Genomic DNA, 17,368 nt, shown 5'->3' with positions numbered 1-17,368 from the left:
AATACCACTGACATCACTAGGTGTAAACAACATCTCTCCTTTGCTGTGTATGTGACTATGGAGCTGTTTGGTGATGTCGTCTATTATGGCCTTCATAGAAGCAACAGGAGATTGTTGCATCCATCTAGAACCCTCAGAACTACAGTGCTATGATGTCACTCACTTCCACAGGCCTTGCAGAGTGTAAACAACAACAACCCAGCTTTGTTGTGTATGTAACCATAGGGATTTGTGATGTCACCTAGAACCTTCACAGCAGCGACAGCTTTATGAGGAGCATCAGCACTGCTCTGCCTGAGCAGAACCATCACCGCCATAGGTTGTCAAATAACCCGGGTTTAACCCACACAGGTAAGTCCAATGGGGTGCAGGCATGTCCTCTATGCTTACAGCTTCCCGTGGGTGTTGGTTTGATACCGTTTGGGGACAGCCAAGGAGGCATCTGCAGGCAACAAAGGTAGGTGTGTGCTTGTGTGTGTGTTTCCTATGCAGATCCTAAGCCCAGTGTCACATGCAAGTAGGAGGAGTAAGAAGGGTTCCTGGCAAATCCGGGTTATGGATTGCATTTAAAAAGGCCCCGTGGGAGTGCAATGGGCCCCTGTCTTGCTGCTTAGCAATAATGGTATGGGTTTAGGTTCTGCTGTGTGTACTGGTGGTTGACTGCCCCCCAGCCCAGAGTGTGCATGGAAAATTGTCTGGCAGCCTCCCTGACAGCAAGCAGTGATAGTGCCCATGAAGGGCACCTTGTTGGGCCCGCCCCTTTCACGGTTATCGCTTCTCGGCCTTTTGGCTAAGATCAAGTGTAGTATCTGTTCTTATCAGTTTAATATCTGATACGTCCCCTATCTGGGGACCATATATTAAATGGATTTTTGAGAACGGGGGCCGATTTCGAAGCTTGCTTCCGTCGCCCTATGCATTGACCCGATATGGCAGTATCTTCGGGTACAGTGCACCACCCCCTTACAGGGTTAAAAGAAAGATTCCTACTTTCATTGCTACCTGCTTGCTGGCTAGCCAGCTAGCCAGCCCTGTGGGCCTTGCTGCTGCTGCAGCCAAAAAACAAAAGGTGGTGCTGCTGCTGCTTCTGCTGCTTCTGCTTCTGCTTGTGTCTGGCCGCTGTTGGAGCGTCCAGGCACAGGACTTCTGCTGCTGCTGACTAAATGGCCTCCTTAATTGGATCATTTGAGTAGCCAGCACACCTGTGCAGGTAGGGCATGACATGATAGGCAGCTGCCTTGATAGCGGGTGGGTGCTGAATGTTCCTAATTGACAAAATAAGATTAATGCTTATGAAGAAATATAAAATCTCATCCCTTCCCCAATATCGCGCCACACCCCTACCCCTTAATTCCCTGGTTGAACTTGATGGACATATGTCTTTTTTCGACCGTACTAACTATGTAACTATGTAACATAACATGGGGGGGGGGGGGGGGGGGTCTCCTGGCTGTTCACACAGGTGTGTCATTGCTGTACATTGACCATGCATTGCTTCTGTGGTATTGCAAAGGCAAAGACAAATGCTTCCAGCCATCCATTGCACTAATGGATTGGTCATCAGCTGGCTGTCTATGTCCCGCATCAATATAGACCAAAGTTCAGAGGGTTAGGCTATGCTATTGTGCACCTACCTGATGCATCAGAAGGTGCGAGGCCCTTGCTAAATTCTGTGCACAGACTTTGAGATCTATACTTTAGACTATATCTAAACCTGCTCCAACATGGACTAACATTCTGGCCTACTTTCAGCCGATGCGACTTGTCTGTCGCTGAACAGTCGCTTTTTATGTATTCAGCACCTATGTATAATGTTGTAAAAATGCTCTAGAAGCTAAAGTCGCAGAAATGTCACACATATTTGGCCTGCAACTTTCTGTGCGACAAATTCAGACAGGAAAAATCAGTATAAATCCTTAGAAAATTATCCCCCAGTGTCTCCATCTGCTGGCGGTATTGAATAAGCATTGCTGCACTGATGGGGTATGCATTAGACGAAAAAAAAGAAGAAAAAGAAGAATAATACGCCCAGAAAAGAGGCGAAAAGGAGAAAAACGTAAAAAAACGTGAAAAAAAAGTAAGAGGAAGAGAAGGGAAAAAAAGGTGGAAATGGGTTTAAAAGTGATTTCGGCGGAGAAATATATATATATATATATATATATATATATATATAGATATATATATATATACGCGCACACACACACATATATATAAACGTATTCTCCGTTGAGATATTGCAGCCGCTGCTGTGTCCAGGCCCAGGAGCCTTAGCACTGTGCTGTGATGTCACTCAATACCACTGACATCACTAGGTGTAAACAACATCTCTCCTTTGCTGTGTATGTGACTATGGAGCTGTTTGGTGATGTCGTCTATTATGGCCTTCATAGAAGCAACAGGAGATTGTTGCATCCATCTAGAACCCTCAGAACTACAGTGCTATGATGTCACTCACTTCCACAGGCCTTGCAGAGTGTAAACAACAACAACCCAGCTTTGTTGTGTATGTAACCATAGGGATTTGTGATGTCACCTAGAACCTTCACAGCAGCGACAGCTTTATGAGGAGCATCAGCACTGCTCTGCCTGAGCAGAACCATCACCGCCATAGGTTGTCAAATAACCCGGGTTTAACCCACACAGGTAAGTCCAATGGGGTGCAGGCATGTCCTCTATGCTTACAGCTTCCCGTGGGTGTTGGTTTGATACCGTTTGGGGACAGCCAAGGAGGCATCTGCAGGCAACAAAGGTAGGTGTGTGCTTGTGTGTGTGTTTCCTATGCAGATCCTAAGCCCAGTGTCACATGCAAGTAGGAGGAGTAAGAAGGGTTCCTGGCAAATCCGGGTTATGGATTGCATTTAAAAAGGCCCCGTGGGAGTGCAATGGGCCCCTGTCTTGCTGCTTAGCAATAATGGTATGGGTTTAGGTTCTGCTGTGTGTACTGGTGGTTGACTGCCCCCCAGCCCAGAGTGTGCATGGAAAATTGTCTGGCAGCCTCCCTGACAGCAAGCAGTGATAGTGCCCATGAAGGGCACCTTGTTGGGCCCGCCCCTTTCACGGTTATCGCTTCTCGGCCTTTTGGCTAAGATCAAGTGTAGTATCTGTTCTTATCAGTTTAATATCTGATACGTCCCCTATCTGGGGACCATATATTAAATGGATTTTTGAGAACGGGGGCCGATTTCGAAGCTTGCTTCCGTCGCCCTATGCATTGACCCGATATGGCAGTATCTTCGGGTACAGTGCACCACCCCCTTACAGGGTTAAAAAGAAAGATTCCTACTTTCATTGCTACCTGCTTGCTGGCTAGCCAGCTAGCCAGCCCTGTGGGCCTTGCTGCTGCTGCAGCCAAAAAACAAAAGGTGGTGCTGCTGCTGCTTCTGCTGCTTCTGCTTCTGCTTGTGTCTGGCCGCTGTTGGAGCGTCCAGGCACAGGACTTCTGCTGCTGCTGACTAAATGGCCTCCTTAATTGGATCATTTGAGTAGCCAGCACACCTGTGCAGGTAGGGCATGACATGATAGGCAGCTGCCTTGATAGCGGGTGGGTGCTGAATGTTCCTAATTGACAAAATAAGATTAATGCTTATGAAGAAATATAAAATCTCATCCCTTCCCCAATATCGCGCCACACCCCTACCCCTTAATTCCCTGGTTGAACTTGATGGACATATGTCTTTTTTCGACCGTACTAACTATGTAACTATGTAACATAACATGGGGGGGGGGGGGGTCTCCTGGCTGTTCACACAGGTGTGTCATTGCTGTACATTGACCATGCATTGCTTCTGTGGTATTGCAAAGGCAAAGACAAATGCTTCCAGCCATCCATTGCACTAATGGATTGGTCATCAGCTGGCTGTCTATGTCCCGCATCAATATAGACCAAAGTACAGAGGGTTAGGCTATGCTATTGTGCACCTACCTGATGCATCAGAAGGTGCGAGGCCCTTGCTAAATTCTGTGCACAGACTTTGAGATCTATACTTTAGACTGTATCTAAACCTGCTCCAACATGGACTGACATTCTGGCCTACTTTCAGCCGATGCGACTTGTCTGTCGCTGAACAGTCGCTTTTTATGTATTCAGCACCTATGTATAATGTTGTAAAAATGCTCTAGAAGCTAAAGTCGCAGAAATGTCACACATATTTGGCCTGCAACTTTCTGTGCGACAAATTCAGACAGGAAAAATCAGTATAAATCCTTAGAAAATTATCCCCCAGTGTCTCCATCTGCTGGCGGTATTGAATAAGCATTGCTGCACTGATGGGGTATGCATTAGACGAAAAAAAAGAAGAAAAAGAAGAATAATACGCCCAGAAAAGAGGCGAAAAGGAGAAAAACGTAAAAAAACGTGAAAAAAAAGTAAGAGGAAGAGAAGGGAAAAAAAGGTGGAAATGGGTTTAAAAGTGATTTCGGCGGAGAAATATATATATATATATATATATATATATATATATATATACGCGCACACACACACATATATATAAACGTATTCTCCGTTGAGATATTGCAGCCGCTGCTGTGTCCAGGCCCAGGAGCCTTAGCACTGTGCTGTGATGTCACTCAATACCACTGACATCACTAGGTGTAAACAACATCTCTCCTTTGCTGTGTATGTGACTATGGAGCTGTTTGGTGATGTCGTCTATTATGGCCTTCATAGAAGCAACAGGAGATTGTTGCATCCATCTAGAACCCTCAGAACTACAGTGCTATGATGTCACTCACTTCCACAGGCCTTGCAGAGTGTAAACAACAACAACCCAGCTTTGTTGTGTATGTAACCATAGGGATTTGTGATGTCACCTAGAACCTTCACAGCAGCGACAGCTTTATGAGGAGCATCAGCACTGCTCTGCCTGAGCAGAACCATCACCGCCATAGGTTGTCAAATAACCCGGGTTTAACCCACACAGGTAAGTCCAATGGGGTGCAGGCATGTCCTCTATGCTTACAGCTTCCCGTGGGTGTTGGTTTGATACCGTTTGGGGACAGCCAAGGAGGCATCTGCAGGCAACAAAGGTAGGTGTGTGCTTGTGTGTGTGTTTCCTATGCAGATCCTAAGCCCAGTGTCACATGCAAGTAGGAGGAGTAAGAAGGGTTCCTGGCAAATCCGGGTTATGGATTGCATTTAAAAAGGCCCCGTGGGAGTGCAATGGGCCCCTGTCTTGCTGCTTAGCAATAATGGTATGGGTTTAGGTTCTGCTGTGTGTACTGGTGGTTGACTGCCCCCCAGCCCAGAGTGTGCATGGAAAATTGTCTGGCAGCCTCCCTGACAGCAAGCAGTGATAGTGCCCATGAAGGGCACCTTGTTGGGCCCGCCCCTTTCACGGTTATCGCTTCTCGGCCTTTTGGCTAAGATCAAGTGTAGTATCTGTTCTTATCAGTTTAATATCTGATACGTCCCCTATCTGGGGACCATATATTAAATGGATTTTTGAGAACGGGGGCCGATTTCGAAGCTTGCTTCCGTCGCCCTATGCATTGACCCGATATGGCAGTATCTTCGGGTACAGTGCACCACCCCCTTACAGGGTTAAAAAGAAAGATTCCTACTTTCATTGCTACCTGCTTGCTGGCTAGCCAGCTAGCCAGCCCTGTGGGCCTTGCTGCTGCTGCAGCCAAAAAACAAAAGGTGGTGCTGCTGCTGCTTCTGCTGCTTCTGCTTCTGCTTGTGTCTGGCCGCTGTTGGAGCGTCCAGGCACAGGACTTCTGCTGCTGCTGACTAAATGGCCTCCTTAATTGGATCATTTGAGTAGCCAGCACACCTGTGCAGGTAGGGCATGACATGATAGGCAGCTGCCTTGATAGCGGGTGGGTGCTGAATGTTCCTAATTGACAAAATAAGATTAATGCTTATGAAGAAATATAAAATCTCATCCCTTCCCCAATATCGCGCCACACCCCTACCCCTTAATTCCCTGGTTGAACTTGATGGACATATGTCTTTTTTCGACCGTACTAACTATGTAACTATGTAACATAACATGGGGGGGGGGGGGGTCTCCTGGCTGTTCACACAGGTGTGTCATTGCTGTACATTGACCATGCATTGCTTCTGTGGTATTGCAAAGGCAAAGACAAATGCTTCCAGCCATCCATTGCACTAATGGATTGGTCATCAGCTGGCTGTCTATGTCCCGCATCAATATAGACCAAAGTACAGAGGGTTAGGCTATGCTATTGTGCACCTACCTGATGCATCAGAAGGTGCGAGGCCCTTGCTAAATTCTGTGCACAGACTTTGAGATCTATACTTTAGACTGTATCTAAACCTGCTCCAACATGGACTGACATTCTGGCCTACTTTCAGCCGATGCGACTTGTCTGTCGCTGAACAGTCGCTTTTTATGTATTCAGCACCTATGTATAATATTGTAAAAATGCTCTAGAAGCTAAAGTCGCAGAAATGTCACACATATTTGGCCTGCAACTTTCTGTGCGACAAATTCAGACAGGAAAAATCAGTATAAATCCTTAGAAAATTATCCCCCAGTGTCTCCATCTGCTGGCGGTATTGAATAAGCATTGCTGCACTGATGGGGTATGCATTAGACGAAAAAAAAGAAGAAAAAGAAGAATAATACGCCCAGAAAAGAGGCGAAAAGGAGAAAAACGTAAAAAAACGTGAAAAAAAAGTAAGAGGAAGAGAAGGGAAAAAAAGGTGGAAATGGGTTTAAAAGTGATTTCGGCGGAGAAATATATATATATATATATATATATATATATATATATATATATATACGCGCACACACACACATATATATAAACGTATTCTCCGTTGAGATATTGCAGCCGCTGCTGTGTCCAGGCCCAGGAGCCTTAGCACTGTGCTGTGATGTCACTCAATACCACTGACATCACTAGGTGTAAACAACATCTCTCCTTTGCTGTGTATGTGACTATGGAGCTGTTTGGTGATGTCGTCTATTATGGCCTTCATAGAAGCAACAGGAGATTGTTGCATCCATCTAGAACCCTCAGAACTACAGTGCTATGATGTCACTCACTTCCACAGGCCTTGCAGAGTGTAAACAACAACAACCCAGCTTTGTTGTGTATGTAACCATAGGGATTTGTGATGTCACCTAGAACCTTCACAGCAGCGACAGCTTTATGAGGAGCATCAGCACTGCTCTGCCTGAGCAGAACCATCACCGCCATAGGTTGTCAAATAACCCGGGTTTAACCCACACAGGTAAGTCCAATGGGGTGCAGGCATGTCCTCTATGCTTACAGCTTCCCGTGGGTGTTGGTTTGATACCGTTTGGGGACAGCCAAGGAGGCATCTGCAGGCAACAAAGGTAGGTGTGTGCTTGTGTGTGTGTTTCCTATGCAGATCCTAAGCCCAGTGTCACATGCAAGTAGGAGGAGTAAGAAGGGTTCCTGGCAAATCCGGGTTATGGATTGCATTTAAAAAGGCCCCGTGGGAGTGCAATGGGCCCCTGTCTTGCTGCTTAGCAATAATGGTATGGGTTTAGGTTCTGCTGTGTGTACTGGTGGTTGACTGCCCCCCAGCCCAGAGTGTGCATGGAAAATTGTCTGGCAGCCTCCCTGACAGCAAGCAGTGATAGTGCCCATGAAGGGCACCTTGTTGGGCCCGCCCCTTTCACGGTTATCGCTTCTCGGCCTTTTGGCTAAGATCAAGTGTAGTATCTGTTCTTATCAGTTTAATATCTGATACGTCCCCTATCTGGGGACCATATATTAAATGGATTTTTGAGAACGGGGGCCGATTTCGAAGCTTGCTTCCGTCGCCCTATGCATTGACCCGATATGGCAGTATCTTCGGGTACAGTGCACCACCCCCTTACAGGGTTAAAAAGAAAGATTCCTACTTTCATTGCTACCTGCTTGCTGGCTAGCCAGCTAGCCAGCCCTGTGGGCCTTGCTGCTGCTGCAGCCAAAAAACAAAAGGTGGTGCTGCTGCTGCTTCTGCTGCTTCTGCTTCTGCTTGTGTCTGGCCGCTGTTGGAGCGTCCAGGCACAGGACTTCTGCTGCTGCTGACTAAATGGCCTCCTTAATTGGATCATTTGAGTAGCCAGCACACCTGTGCAGGTAGGGCATGACATGATAGGCAGCTGCCTTGATAGCGGGTGGGTGCTGAATGTTCCTAATTGACAAAATAAGATTAATGCTTATGAAGAAATATAAAATCTCATCCCTTCCCCAATATCGCGCCACACCCCTACCCCTTAATTCCCTGGTTGAACTTGATGGACATATGTCTTTTTTCGACCGTACTAACTATGTAACTATGTAACATAACATGGGGGGGGGGGGGGGTCTCCTGGCTGTTCACACAGGTGTGTCATTGCTGTACATTGACCATGCATTGCTTCTGTGGTATTGCAAAGGCAAAGACAAATGCTTCCAGCCATCCATTGCACTAATGGATTGGTCATCAGCTGGCTGTCTATGTCCCGCATCAATATAGACCAAAGTACAGAGGGTTAGGCTATGCTATTGTGCACCTACCTGATGCATCAGAAGGTGCGAGGCCCTTGCTAAATTCTGTGCACAGACTTTGAGATCTATACTTTAGACTGTATCTAAACCTGCTCCAACATGGACTGACATTCTGGCCTACTTTCAGCCGATGCGACTTGTCTGTCGCTGAACAGTCGCTTTTTATGTATTCAGCACCTATGTATAATATTGTAAAAATGCTCTAGAAGCTAAAGTCGCAGAAATGTCACACATATTTGGCCTGCAACTTTCTGTGCGACAAATTCAGACAGGAAAAATCAGTATAAATCCTTAGAAAATTATCCCCCAGTGTCTCCATCTGCTGGCGGTATTGAATAAGCATTGCTGCACTGATGGGGTATGCATTAGACGAAAAAAAAGAAGAAAAAGAAGAATAATACGCCCAGAAAAGAGGCGAAAAGGAGAAAAACGTAAAAAAACGTGAAAAAAAAGTAAGAGGAAGAGAAGGGAAAAAAAGGTGGAAATGGGTTTAAAAGTGATTTCGGCGGAGAAATATATATATATATATATATATATATATATATATATATATACGCGCACACACACACATATATATAAACGTATTCTCCGTTGAGATATTGCAGCCGCTGCTGTGTCCAGGCCCAGGAGCCTTAGCACTGTGCTGTGATGTCACTCAATACCACTGACATCACTAGGTGTAAACAACATCTCTCCTTTGCTGTGTATGTGACTATGGAGCTGTTTGGTGATGTCGTCTATTATGGCCTTCATAGAAGCAACAGGAGATTGTTGCATCCATCTAGAACCCTCAGAACTACAGTGCTATGATGTCACTCACTTCCACAGGCCTTGCAGAGTGTAAACAACAACAACCCAGCTTTGTTGTGTATGTAACCATAGGGATTTGTGATGTCACCTAGAACCTTCACAGCAGCGACAGCTTTATGAGGAGCATCAGCACTGCTCTGCCTGAGCAGAACCATCACCGCCATAGGTTGTCAAATAACCCGGGTTTAACCCACACAGGTAAGTCCAATGGGGTGCAGGCATGTCCTCTATGCTTACAGCTTCCCGTGGGTGTTGGTTTGATACCGTTTGGGGACAGCCAAGGAGGCATCTGCAGGCAACAAAGGTAGGTGTGTGCTTGTGTGTGTGTTTCCTATGCAGATCCTAAGCCCAGTGTCACATGCAAGTAGGAGGAGTAAGAAGGGTTCCTGGCAAATCCGGGTTATGGATTGCATTTAAAAAGGCCCCGTGGGAGTGCAATGGGCCCCTGTCTTGCTGCTTAGCAATAATGGTATGGGTTTAGGTTCTGCTGTGTGTACTGGTGGTTGACTGCCCCCCAGCCCAGAGTGTGCATGGAAAATTGTCTGGCAGCCTCCCTGACAGCAAGCAGTGATAGTGCCCATGAAGGGCACCTTGTTGGGCCCGCCCCTTTCACGGTTATCGCTTCTCGGCCTTTTGGCTAAGATCAAGTGTAGTATCTGTTCTTATCAGTTTAATATCTGATACGTCCCCTATCTGGGGACCATATATTAAATGGATTTTTGAGAACGGGGGCCGATTTCGAAGCTTGCTTCCGTCGCCCTATGCATTGACCCGATATGGCAGTATCTTCGGGTACAGTGCACCACCCCCTTACAGGGTTAAAAAGAAAGATTCCTACTTTCATTGCTACCTGCTTGCTGGCTAGCCAGCTAGCCAGCCCTGTGGGCCTTGCTGCTGCTGCAGCCAAAAAACAAAAGGTGGTGCTGCTGCTGCTTCTGCTGCTTCTGCTTCTGCTTGTGTCTGGCCGCTGTTGGAGCGTCCAGGCACAGGACTTCTGCTGCTGCTGACTAAATGGCCTCCTTAATTGGATCATTTGAGTAGCCAGCACACCTGTGCAGGTAGGGCATGACATGATAGGCAGCTGCCTTGATAGCGGGTGGGTGCTGAATGTTCCTAATTGACAAAATAAGATTAATGCTTATGAAGAAATATAAAATCTCATCCCTTCCCCAATATCGCGCCACACCCCTACCCCTTAATTCCCTGGTTGAACTTGATGGACATATGTCTTTTTTCGACCGTACTAACTATGTAACTATGTAACATAACATGGGGGGGGGGGGGGGGGTCTCCTGGCTGTTCACACAGGTGTGTCATTGCTGTACATTGACCATGCATTGCTTCTGTGGTATTGCAAAGGCAAAGACAAATGCTTCCAGCCATCCATTGCACTAATGGATTGGTCATCAGCTGGCTGTCTATGTCCCGCATCAATATAGACCAAAGTTCAGAGGGTTAGGCTATGCTATTGTGCACCTACCTGATGCATCAGAAGGTGCGAGGCCCTTGCTAAATTCTGTGCACAGACTTTGAGATCTATACTTTAGACTATATCTAAACCTGCTCCAACATGGACTGACATTCTGGCCTACTTTCAGCCGATGCGACTTGTCTGTCGCTGAACAGTCGCTTTTTATGTATTCAGCACCTATGTATAATGTTGTAAAAATGCTCTAGAAGCTAAAGTCGCAGAAATGTCACACATATTTGGCCTGCAACTTTCTGTGCGACAAATTCAGACAGGAAAAATCAGTATAAATCCTTAGAAAATTATCCCCCAGTGTCTCCATCTGCTGGCGGTATTGAATAAGCATTGCTGCACTGATGGGGTATGCATTAGACGAAAAAAAAGAAGAAAAAGAAGAATAATACGCCCAGAAAAGAGGCGAAAAGGAGAAAAACGTAAAAAAACGTGAAAAAAAAGTAAGAGGAAGAGAAGGGAAAAAAAGGTGGAAATGGGTTTAAAAGTGATTTCGGCGGAGAATATATATATATATATATATATATATATATATATATATATATATATATATATACGCGCACACACACACATATATATAAACGTATTCTCCGTTGAGATATTGCAGCCGCTGCTGTGTCCAGGCCCAGGAGCCTTAGCACTGTGCTGTGATGTCACTCAATACCACTGACATCACTAGGTGTAAACAACATCTCTCCTTTGCTGTGTATGTGACTATGGAGCTGTTTGGTGATGTCGTCTATTATGGCCTTCATAGAAGCAACAGGAGATTGTTGCATCCATCTAGAACCCTCAGAACTACAGTGCTATGATGTCACTCACTTCCACAGGCCTTGCAGAGTGTAAACAACAACAACCCAGCTTTGTTGTGTATGTAACCATAGGGATTTGTGATGTCACCTAGAACCTTCACAGCAGCGACAGCTTTATGAGGAGCATCAGCACTGCTCTGCCTGAGCAGAACCATCACCGCCATAGGTTGTCAAATAACCCGGGTTTAACCCACACAGGTAAGTCCAATGGGGTGCAGGCATGTCCTCTATGCTTACAGCTTCCCGTGGGTGTTGGTTTGATACCGTTTGGGGACAGCCAAGGAGGCATCTGCAGGCAACAAAGGTAGGTGTGTGCTTGTGTGTGTGTTTCCTATGCAGATCCTAAGCCCAGTGTCACATGCAAGTAGGAGGAGTAAGAAGGGTTCCTGGCAAATCCGGGTTATGGATTGCATTTAAAAAGGCCCCGTGGGAGTGCAATGGGCCCCTGTCTTGCTGCTTAGCAATAATGGTATGGGTTTAGGTTCTGCTGTGTGTACTGGTGGTTGACTGCCCCCCAGCCCAGAGTGTGCATGGAAAATTGTCTGGCAGCCTCCCTGACAGCAAGCAGTGATAGTGCCCATGAAGGGCACCTTGTTGGGCCCGCCCCTTTCACGGTTATCGCTTCTCGGCCTTTTGGCTAAGATCAAGTGTAGTATCTGTTCTTATCAGTTTAATATCTGATACGTCCCCTATCTGGGGACCATATATTAAATGGATTTTTGAGAACGGGGGCCGATTTCGAAGCTTGCTTCCGTCGCCCTATGCATTGACCCGATATGGCAGTATCTTCGGGTACAGTGCACCACCCCCTTACAGGGTTAAAAAGAAAGATTCCTACTTTCATTGCTACCTGCTTGCTGGCTAGCCAGCTAGCCAGACCTGTGGGCCTTGCTGCTGCTGCAGCCAAAAAACAAAAGGTGGTGCTGCTGCTGCTTCTGCTGCTTCTGCTTGTGTCTGGCCGCTGTTGGAGCGTCCAGGCACAGGACTTCTGCTGCTGCTGACTAAATGGCCTCCTTAATTGGATCATTTGAGTAGCCAGCACACCTGTGCAGGTAGGGCATGACATGATAGGCAGCTGCCTTGATAGCGGGTGGGTGCTGAATCTTCCTAATTGACAAAATAAGATTAATGCTTATGAAGAAATATAAAATCTCATCCCTTCCCCAATATCGCGCCACACCCCTACCCCTTAATTCCCTGGTTGAACTTGATGGACATATGTCTTTTTTCGACCGTACTAACTATGTAACTATGTAACATAACATGGGGGGGGGGGGGTCTCCTGGCTGTTCACACAGGTGTGTCATTGCTGTACATTGACCATGCATTGCTTCTGTGGTATTGCAAAGGCAAAGACAAATGCTTCCAGCCATCCATTGCACTAATGGATTGGTCATCAGCTGGCTGTCTATGTCCCGCATCAATATAGACCAAAGTACAGAGGGTTAGGCTATGCTATTGTGCACCTACCTGATGCATCAGAAGGTGCGAGGCCCTTGCTAAATTCTGTGCACAGACTTTGAGATCTATACTTTAGACTGTATCTAAACCTGCTCCAACATGGACTGACATTCTGGCCTACTTTCAGCCGATGCGACTTGTCTGTCGCTGAACAGTCGCTTTTTATGTATTCAGCACCTATGTATAATGTTGTAAAAATGCTCTAGAAGCTAAAGTCGCAGAAATGTCACACATATTTGGCCTGCAACTTTCTGTGCGACAAATTCAGACAGGAAAAATCAGTATAAATCCTTAGAAAATTATCCCCCAGTGTCTCCATCTGCTGGCGGTATTGAATAAGCATTGCTGCACTGATGGGGTATGCATTAGACGAAAAAAAAGAAGAAAAAGAAGAATAATACGCCCAGAAAAGAGGCGAAAAGGAGAAAAACGTAAAAAAACGTGAAAAAAAAAGTAAGAGGAAGAGAAGGGAAAAAAAGGTGGAAATGGGTTTAAAAGTGATTTCGGCGGAGAAATATATATATATATATATATATATATATATATATATATATATATACGCGCACACACACACATATATATAAACGTATTCTCCGTTGAGATATTGCAGCCGCTGCTGTGTCCAGGCCCAGGAGCCTTAGCACTGTGCTGTGATGTCACTCAATACCACTGACATCACTAGGTGTAAACAACATCTCTCCTTTGCTGTGTATGTGACTATGGAGCTGTTTGGTGATGCCGTCTATTATGGCCTTCATAGAAGCAACAGGAGATTGTTGCATCCATCTAGAACCCTCAGAACTACAGTGCTATGATGTCACTCACTTCCACAGGCCTTGCAGAGTGTAAACAACAACAACCCAGCTTTGTTGTGTATGTAACCATAGGGATTTGTGATGTCACCTAGAACCTTCACAGCAGCGACAGCTTTATGAGGAGCATCAGCACTGCTCTGCCTGAGCAGAACCATCACCGCCATAGGTTGTCAAATAACCCGGGTTTAACCCACACAGGTAAGTCCAATGGGGTGCAGGCATGTCCTCTATGCTTACAGCTTCCCGTGGGTGTTGGTTTGATACCGTTTGGGGACAGCCAAGGAGGCATCTGCAGGCAACAAAGGTAGGTGTGTGCTTGTGTGTGTGTTTCCTATGCAGATCCTAAGCCCAGTGTCACATGCAAGTAGGAGGAGTAAGAAGGGTTCCTGGCAAATCCGGGTTATGGATTGCATTTAAAAAGGCCCCGTGGGAGTGCAATGGGCCCCTGTCTTGCTGCTTAGCAATAATGGTATGGGTTTAGGTTCTGCTGTGTGTACTGGTGGTTGACTGCCCCCCAGCCCAGAGTGTGCATGGAAAATTGTCTGGCAGCCTCCCTGACAGCAAGCAGTGATAGTGCCCATGAAGGGCACCTTGTTGGGCCCGCCCCTTTCACGGTTATCGCTTCTCGGCCTTTTGGCTAAGATCAAGTGTAGTATCTGTTCTTATCAGTTTAATATCTGATACGTCCCCTATCTGGGGACCATATATTAAATGGATTTTTGAGAACGGGGGCCGATTTCGAAGCTTGCTTCCGTCGCCCTATGCATTGACCCGATATGGCAGTATCTTCGGGTACAGTGCACCACCCCCTTACAGGGTTAAAAAGAAAGATTCCTACTTTCATTGCTACCTGCTTGCTGGCTAGCCAGCTAGCCAGCCCTGTGGGCCTTGCTGCTGCTGCAGCCAAAAAACAAAAGGTGGTGCTGCTGCTGCTTCTGCTGCTTCTGCTTCTGCTTGTGTCTGGCCGCTGTTGGAGCGTCCAGGCACAGGACTTCTGCTGCTGCTGACTAAATGGCCTCCTTAATTGGATCATTTGAGTAGCCAGCACACCTGTGCAGGTAGGGCATGACATGATAGGCAGCTGCCTTGATAGCGGGTGGGTGCTGAATCTTCCTAATTGACAAAATAAGATTAATGCTTATGAAGAAATATAAAATCTCATCCCTTCCCCAATATCGCGCCACACCCCTACCCCTTAATTCCCTGGTTGAACTTGATGGACATATGTCTTTTTTCGACCGTACTAACTATGTAACTATGTAACATAACATGGGGGGGGGGGGGTCTCCTGGCTGTTCACACAGGTGTGTCATTGCTGTACATTGACCATGCATTGCTTCTGTGGTATTGCAAAGGCAAAGACAAATGCTTCCAGCCATCCATTGCACTAATGGATTGGTCATCAGCTGGCTGTCTATGTCCCGCATCAATATAGACCAAAGTACAGAGGGTTAGGCTATGCTATTGTGCACCTACCTGATGCATCAGAAGGTGCGAGGCCCTTGCTAAATTCTGTGCACAGACTTTGAGATCTATACTTTAGACTGTATCTAAACCTGCTCCAACATGGACTGACATTCTGGCCTACTTTCAGCCGATGCGACTTGTCTGTCGCTGAACAGTCGCTTTTTATGTATTCAGCACCTATGTATAATGTTGTAAAAATGCTCTAGAAGCTAAAGTCGCAGAAATGTCACACATATTTGGCCTGCAACTTTCTGTGCGACAAATTCAGACAGGAAAAATCAGTATAAATCCTTAGAAAATTATCCCCCAGTGTCTCCATCTGCTGGCGGTATTGAATAAGCATTGCTGCACTGATGGGGTATGCATTAGACGAAAAAAAAGAAGAAAAAGAAGAATAATACGCCCAGAAAAGAGGCGAAAAGGAGAAAAACGTAAAAAAACGTGAAAAAAAAGTAAGAGGAAGAGAAGGGAAAAAAAGGTGGAAATGGGTTTAAAAGTGATTTCGGCGGAGAATATATATATATATATATATATATATATATATACGCGCACACACACACATATATATAAACGTATTCTCCGTTGAGATATTGCAGCCGCTGCTGTGTCCAGGCCCAGGAGCCTTAGCACTGTGCTGTGATGTCACTCAATACCACTGACATCACTAGGTGTAAACAACATCTCTCCTTTGCTGTGTATGTGACTATGGAGCTGTTTGGTGATGTCGTCTATTATGGCCTTCATAGAAGCAACAGGAGATTGTTGCATCCATCTAGAACCCTCAGAACTACAGTGCTATGATGTCACTCACTTCCACAGGCCTTGCAGAGTGTAAACAACAACAACCCAGCTTTGTTGTGTATGTAACCATAGGGATTTGTGATGTCACCTAGAACCTTCACAGCAGCGACAGCTTTATGAGGAGCATCAGCACTGCTCTGCCTGAGCAGAACCATCACCGCCATAGGTTGTCAAATAACCCGGGTTTAACCCACACAGGTAAGTCCAATGGGGTGCAGGCATGTCCTCTATGCTTACAGCTTCCCGTGGGTGTTGGTTTGATACCGTTTGGGGACAGCCAAAGGAGGCATCTGCAGGCAACAAAGGTAGGTGTGTGCTTGTGTGTGTGTTTCCTATGCAGATCCTAAGCCCAGTGTCACATGCAAGTAGGAGGAGTAAGAAGGGTTCCTGGCAAATCCGGGTTATGGATTGCATTTAAAAAGGCCCCGTGGGAGTGCAATGGGCCCCTGTCTTGCTGCTTAGCAATAATGGTATGGGTTTAGGTTCTGCTGTGTGTACTGGTGGTTGACTGCCCCCCAGCCCAGAGTGTGCATGGAAAATTGTCTGGCAGCCTCCCTGACAGCAAGCAGTGATAGTGCCCATGAAGGGCACCTTGTTGGGCCCGCCCCTTTCACGGTTATCGCTTCTCGGCCTTTTGGCTAAGATCAAGTGTAGTATCTGTTCTTATCAGTTTAATATCTGATACGTCCCCTATCTGGGGACCATATATTAAATGGATTTTTGAGAACGGGGGCCGATTTCGAAGCTTGCTTCCGTCGCCCTATGCATTGACCCGATATGGCAGTATCTTCGGGTACAGTGCACCACCCCCTTACAGGGTTAAAAAGAAAGATTCCTACTTTCATTGCTACCTGCTTGCTGGCTAGCCAGCTAGCCAGCCCTGTGGGCCTTGCTGCTGCTGCAGCCAAAAAACAAAAGGTGGTGCTGCTGCTGCTTCTGCTGCTTCTGCTTCTGCTTGTGTCTGGCCGCTGTTGGAGCGTCCAGGCACAGGACTTCTGCTGCTGCTGACTAAATGGCCTCCTTAATTGGATCATTTGAGTAGCCAGCACACCTGTGCAGGTAGGGCATGACATGATAGGCAGCTGCCTTGATAGCGGGTGGGTGCTGAATGTTCCTAATTGACAAAATAAGATTAATGCTTATGAAGAAATATAAAATCTCATCCCTTCCCCAATATCGCGCCACACCCCTACCCCTTAATTCCCTGGTTGAACTTGATGGACATATGTCTTTTTTCGACCGTACTAACT

At 46.3% G+C, this 17,368-nt stretch overlaps 8 non-coding genes across 8 annotated transcripts; all 8 read left to right on the top strand.

Moving 5' to 3' along the window:
• The first annotated feature begins 770 nt into the window (after nucleotides 1-770).
• On the top strand, nucleotides 771-961 carry LOC130342380 (U2 spliceosomal RNA). The gene has a single exon (XR_008882035.1). It is a non-coding gene; the product is annotated as a U2 spliceosomal RNA (small nuclear RNA).
• A 2,101-nt stretch (nucleotides 962-3,062) lies between these two features.
• LOC130342379 (U2 spliceosomal RNA) lies at nucleotides 3,063-3,253 on the top strand. Its single transcript, XR_008882034.1, has one exon. It is a non-coding gene; the product is annotated as a U2 spliceosomal RNA (small nuclear RNA).
• Nucleotides 3,254-5,338: 2,085 nt separating this feature from the next.
• On the top strand, nucleotides 5,339-5,529 carry LOC130342378 (U2 spliceosomal RNA). The gene has a single exon (XR_008882033.1). It is a non-coding gene; the product is annotated as a U2 spliceosomal RNA (small nuclear RNA).
• A 2,091-nt stretch (nucleotides 5,530-7,620) lies between these two features.
• Nucleotides 7,621-7,811, top strand: LOC130342377 (U2 spliceosomal RNA). Its single transcript, XR_008882032.1, has one exon. It is a non-coding gene; the product is annotated as a U2 spliceosomal RNA (small nuclear RNA).
• A 2,088-nt stretch (nucleotides 7,812-9,899) lies between these two features.
• LOC130342376 (U2 spliceosomal RNA) lies at nucleotides 9,900-10,090 on the top strand. Its single transcript, XR_008882031.1, has one exon. It is a non-coding gene; the product is annotated as a U2 spliceosomal RNA (small nuclear RNA).
• Nucleotides 10,091-12,191: 2,101 nt separating this feature from the next.
• LOC130342374 (U2 spliceosomal RNA) lies at nucleotides 12,192-12,382 on the top strand. Its single transcript, XR_008882029.1, has one exon. It is a non-coding gene; the product is annotated as a U2 spliceosomal RNA (small nuclear RNA).
• A 2,085-nt stretch (nucleotides 12,383-14,467) lies between these two features.
• On the top strand, nucleotides 14,468-14,658 carry LOC130342373 (U2 spliceosomal RNA). Its single transcript, XR_008882028.1, has one exon. It is a non-coding gene; the product is annotated as a U2 spliceosomal RNA (small nuclear RNA).
• A 2,078-nt stretch (nucleotides 14,659-16,736) lies between these two features.
• Nucleotides 16,737-16,927, top strand: LOC130342372 (U2 spliceosomal RNA). Its single transcript, XR_008882027.1, has one exon. It is a non-coding gene; the product is annotated as a U2 spliceosomal RNA (small nuclear RNA).
• Nucleotides 16,928-17,368: the final 441 nt, after the last annotated feature.

The sequence above is a fragment of the Hyla sarda genome, unplaced genomic scaffold, assembly GCF_029499605.1.
Source record: "Hyla sarda isolate aHylSar1 unplaced genomic scaffold, aHylSar1.hap1 scaffold_649, whole genome shotgun sequence".
Classification (NCBI taxonomy): domain Eukaryota; kingdom Metazoa; phylum Chordata; class Amphibia; order Anura; family Hylidae; genus Hyla; species Hyla sarda.
The sequence above is the reverse complement of the archived record's forward strand: the minus strand, read 5'-3'. Positions and strand labels throughout refer to the sequence as shown.